The sequence below is a fragment of the Sminthopsis crassicaudata genome, chromosome 5 (assembly GCF_048593235.1).
Source record: "Sminthopsis crassicaudata isolate SCR6 chromosome 5, ASM4859323v1, whole genome shotgun sequence".
Taxonomy (NCBI): Eukaryota; Metazoa; Chordata; class Mammalia; order Dasyuromorphia; family Dasyuridae; genus Sminthopsis; species Sminthopsis crassicaudata.
Genome location: NC_133621.1, coordinates 227,799,088 through 227,805,087, shown reverse-complemented (window position 1 = coordinate 227,805,087; position 6,000 = coordinate 227,799,088).

The following is a 6,000-nucleotide window of genomic DNA, read 5'->3' as shown; positions in this document are numbered from 1 at the left end:
CACTAAATAGAGTCAAACTCACAATAGTTGTAATGATCAATCTTGGCCAAAGAGAAGCAAATAATATCTCCTTCCTTGGGAGATCACTTATTGTTAAGTTTGGTCACTGTAGTAATTGATCTTATTTACTGTTTTTCTTTATACAGGGAAAATTGAAAACAGGATTTGTAATTAGGAAAAGCTATATTCAAAAACAATTATGACATAAAAATGTATCAATAAATTTTTATTTAAAAAATTCATTATTTATTTCTAGCATACATTTAATTTTTTTTTTTTGAGTTCTAAATTCTCTCCTCCCTCCTACCCCAACCATTGTGAAGGCAAGAAATATGATGCCAATTATACCTATGAAATCATGCAAAACATTTCCATTAGCATGTTACCCCCCCCAAAAAAAAAACAATAAAAATAAAGTGAAAAAATTATACTTCATTCTTCACTCAGTTCTTTTTCTGAAATTGAATAGCCTTTTCCATCAAAAATCCTTTAGCATTGTCTTGGATTATTATATTGGTTAGAAAAGTTAAATCATTCGCAATTAATCATCCATCATACAATATCGCTGTTACTGTGTACAATGGTATCCTGGTTCTGCTCACTTCACTTTAAATCAATTCATGTCTTCCCAGATTTTTCTAAAAATATCTTGCTCATCATTTCTTATAGTACAATCATATTCTATCACAATTATAATGCCATATCTTGTTTAGCCATTCCTCAATTGATGGACATCCCTTTGATTTCCAATTTTTTGCCACCCCAAAAAGATTTGCAATAAATATTTTTTGTACATGTCCTTTCTTATTTTTATGATCTTTTTGGGATATTGACCTAGTAGTGATATTGCTAGATCAAAAGGTATGCACAATTTTAGAGCCCTTTGAGCACAGTTCTAAATTGCTCTTCAGAATTGTTGGATCAGTTCATAACTCCACCAACAATGCATTAGTGTCAAAATTTTTTCCACATGACCTCCAATATTTGTTATTTTCCTTTTCTGTCATATTAGCCAATCTGGTAGATGTGAGGTACTACCTCAAAATTCTTTTAATTTACATTTCTTTATCAGTAGTGATTTAGAGTTTGTTTTTCATATGTCTGTAGATAACTTTGTTTTTTTTTTTTTTTTACCCCAAAACTGCCTGTTCATATGTTTTGATATTCATCAATTGGGGAATGACTCATATTCTTATAAATTTGACTAAGTTCTCTATATTTAAGAAAGAAGGCCTTTTTGTTATAGAAACTTGTAATAATTTTTCCCCTGGTTGGTTTTGTTTGTGAAAAATACTTTTTAATTTAATGTAATCAAAATTATCCATTTTGCAAACTATGATCCTCTTTACATCTTGTTTGGTCTTTGTAAGGGGCCTTTAAATGGGTGCCACAGTGCATCGGGAGATTGAGGCCCGGAAGTAATTTCTGTGGATATTAGGACTGTTCTTGGGCGGGATCCTGGCCATATTGAGATAGCTTCGTAATGGGTGACTCTCTCGCTGATTGGCTGTGTGTGTGACCTCACAGGCCCTATGTAAGCCCACTGCAGGCAGCAATCGTGCTCTTTAACCTGGCGTTCTTCACCTTGGCTGCCTAGCCTGGGTGGCCAAGCCAAGATGGATAGCCAAAAGAGGTAAGGGTTTTGGTAGTGAACACATGGGTCTTCTGACCAGGTGTTCACTCGGGAACCAACAAGTCAGGGCATCAGTTAGGGCATTATGTGAGTAGGTATAATAAAGGCTTTTAAGATTACACGTGGTTGTTCTTGAGTGCGCTACCGGTTATTAAACTATAGATTCAAGAGATTGTGGCCAGAGACCTTTGAAGGCCTCAGAGGAGGCGAGCCAGGTAGAGTTCACACTGCAGAGGACAGTGGTCAAAGGTACTCTGGTGGGTCTAGGACAGACTAGTAATTGTAACTGCCAGGAGAGCACGTTACAGGTCTTAAATTTTTTCCTTATCCACAGATCTTTCAGGTAACTTTTTCTGTCCCCTAATTTACTTATGATATCCCTCTTTACATCTAAATCATGTACCCATTTTGATCATGTCTTGGTATTCTCTGTGAGATGGTCGTCTACACCTAGTTTCTGCCAAACTGCTTTCCAATTTTCCCTACAATTTTTGTCAAATAATGAGTTCTTGTCCCAAAATCACGAATCTTTATTTTTTTCAAACACTAAATTATTATGTTCATTTACTACTGGGCAGCTAGCTGGTGCAATTAATAGAGTGCTCTGCCTTGAGTCTGATGAATCTTCCTGAGTTCAAATCCAATCTCAGAGATTTATTAGATGTGTGACTCTGAGCAAATTACTTAAGTAACTTTTTGCTCAGTTTCCTCATCTGCAAAATGAACTCTAAAAGGAAATGGCAAACCACTTCAGTAGCTTTACCAAGAAAACCCCAAATAGGGTCATGAAGAGGAGTCAGACATGACTGTAATGACTGCACAACAACAGAATATGTATATAAAACCAAGAAGGAAAGAAAAATGTATATAAATCTAAGAAAAAAAGAAATGTATATAAAGCTAAGAAAGAAAGAAATAGAAGAAGGGAAGGAATGAAGGAAGAAAGAAAAAGAAAGAGAGAGAAAGAAAGAAAGAAAGAAAGAAAGAAAGAAAGAAAGAAAGAAAGAAAGAAAGAAAGAAAGAAAGAAAGAAAGAAAGAAAGAAAGAAAGAAAGAATGGAAGAGCAGATGGGGGAAGGAGGGACAGGGGAGGGAAGGAGAGAGAGAAGAAGGAAGATGAAAAGAAAAGAAAAGAAAGAAAGAAAGAAAATTTAACTAAGGAAAGGTCAGACACAGGAGGTAATTGGGCCTTTGGAGAAAATTTATACATCCTGATAGCCCTCCAAGGAACCATGTACATCAAATAACTAGCACCAGGTGATACACAAAATGATAAGGGGTCAGAAACGCAGAGCTACCTAGTCATACGAGAATCTAGAGGGAGCTCTCTGCATGTGAGCAGGTATTCTAGGAAAGAAGGAACTGTGCCCAAAAGAGAGACATGGACAAGGAAGAGGACTTAGTATAAGAAGAGAAAAGAGATATAGATCCTCTGCTTGGACCTGCACTGATTGTGCCATCTGCATGGCCCTAAAGGAGCACCAGTATTTTTACTGATAGGAGCATCAAGGACTTTGTTCAATCACTCAGTCATGCCTGACTTTTCATAACCCCATGGACCAGGCCAGGCCCTTCTGTCCTCCACTATTTCTCAAAGTCTGTCCAAGTTCATGTTCATTGTTTCCATGATACTATCTATTTATTGCATTCTCTGCCATCCCCTTTTCCTTTTACCTTCGATCTCTCCCAATATCAGGGTCTTTTTCAGTGAGTCTCATCTTCTCATTATACAGCCAAAATATTTAAACTTTAACTTCAGTATTTGATCTTCAAGTGAATGGACTGAATTAATTTCTTTAAGTATTGACTGATTTTCTCTCCTTGTTAACCAAGGAACTCTCAAAAGTCTTTTTCAGCATCACAATTCAAAAGCATCAATTCCACAATACTCAGCTATCCTTATACTACAACTCTCATAACCATAATACATTGCTACTGGAAAAACCATAGGTTTGACCAGACTGACCTTTGCCAGCAAGGTGAAGTCTGTTTTTTAGTCTGCTGTCCAGATTTGCTATAGGTTTCCTTCCAAGGAACAAATGTCTTTTAATTTCAGACCTGCAGTCCCCATCTCCAAACATTCTTGAGCACAAGAATATAAAGTCTGATATTGCTTCCATTTCTTCTCCCTCTGTCTGCCAGGAAGTGATGGGACCAGTTGCCAAGATCGTAGTTGTTGTGAGGTTTTTTTGGGGGGGTCAAGTTTCAACCCAGCTTTTACACTTTGCTCTTTCACCTTCATCAAGATGCCTCTTAATTTCTTTTTACTTTCTGCCACCAGAATGGTATTGTCTGCATATGTAAGATTGTTGATATTTCTCCAGAAACCATTAATTCTAGCTTTTGATTCGTCCAGCCTGACATTTCACATGATGTGATGTACTTGATGTACATGATGTACTTGATATATAAGTTAAATAAATAAGGTGGCAAGATGTCTATGCTAATTTTTAAAATAAAGATTAAGTTCCAAATTTTAGGGACCACTCAGTCTTAGATTGGGTAGATTGCTTTTAGATATATTTCTAATAACTTACTTTGTTGCATTATTCCTGAATTTGCATTCTTATTCCTTACATAAGGTCGGCCAGGGGTTGGAAGCACCTACTTCTTTTCTTTGTCCCCTACCCTCATGAGTGTGGAGCCACTCTTTCTCAATCCCTCTCTTTAGGACTTTCTCCTGTTCCTTCCCTGACCTTTACCTTGTCAAGGAAGGATTTCCTTGAACTTGCCTCAAATAATGGAATAATGAGGAGGGAATAAAAATACTAGAGACACTAAAGCAATGGTGAGGAAAATGAGTCTGACTCCTTATTTTTATTGCCTTTCTTCCCTGTTAGCTCATTCTTTGTCCAAAAGAATCCATAGATGATCCAATTTCATATTTTTTAAAATCTCTCTTGGGGAGTTAAATAATATGCTATAAAAATCCCAGATCTCTTTAAGCCTCCAGCTGAAGATCCTGGCAAATCTGAAAGGAGTTATTTTATATTACTTTTCTTTTTGTGTGTACAGCTGACTATGATCTCATGAAATACATAGAGACCAATAACGCTTTGGACTAACCACAAATTGACATTAGTACTGCTCTTCAAAACTAAATGAATGAAAAAATAAGTTGGGCTTTTTTTTTTTTTTTTTTAAAAGAAACAGGGGGTAGAATGCAGAGCCAAAATGGTGAAGGACAAAGAAGCAATATAACTGAGCTTCTGGCCACAGTTCCTTCAAAAAGATCTATAAAATGTATCAGACCACATCTTGATGGAGAAGTCCAGAAAAAGTCACAGTAATTCTTTTGTCTGGCCTAAGTCAGCATAGGGAGACAGACAGTTATGTAGACACCAGCAAAAAAGCCCTCCAATGTCCAGGGAAAGCCTGTGCAAAAGGAGGTCCTAGGTCCACACTGGAGCACCCAGGTTATTGCTCCAGGGAAGAGTGGGAAGCAGAGCTAAAGAAAAGGGAAATTAAGAAAGTATGTGGTGGAGAAAGAAATCTGTAGCAGCAGTACCTTTACATGTATTTTGAAAATAAAAAGCTATTATTAAGAAGAACAAATAAATAAAAAGAAGGGAAAAGTACAGTTGGGCACAAAGAAATAGCGATAAGCTCTAGAAGGAAGGAATGTCACCTTTTCTATTCTTCCTAGAAAAGAAAAATGGGGATGAGAGGGGAAAGCCTTGGTGACTTAGGAATGGTTTAGCCATCTACATCCACATCCATCATGGCAGGAACATTGGTGGTTCCCTAGAAATCTGCCCCTCTCCTTTGTTCTTTAGTAAATTATCTTCTTGTTGTTGAAGCAACTGAGGCATGTTGGGGGTGGGGAGGAACAACTTCCCTTGCCACCACCGCCAAAGGGACTGTGATATCTTTCAGAGGAGCTCCTTAATAGATTTCTAACATTCTTGCCTTTCTTTGATGCCATTTCCTCTTGTTCTTCTCATCTCTCCTGGGGAAGGGAGAGGCTGAACTTCAAGTCTCAAAGTCTCAATTCTAGAGTTCTTCAAATAGATTTGTGCTGGTGAGCTCTTAGCTACGTATATTTGGAAACAAACAGTAGGAAATATAGTCAGAGACCAGGATGATCCAGGGCACTTGGGGTTATTCATTCACTAGGGAAGCTTAGAAAACAATAAAAGAAACATACATCGTGCACAGCAGAAAGGGGAGAGGCTATTGGGACATAATAGTACATATCTGTAAGACGAGATGTTTGTATCAGATGTTCTTGCTGAATTATTTTTCTTTGCCACAAGGGAAAGCTCAGTCTGGAGAGTATAGGAAATGACTCTGGTATAAAGATATTAAACATGTTTTAAAAAATTGTTTATAAAAAAGGAAGAAAGAGGTGAAAAAGTCTCAGTGTCA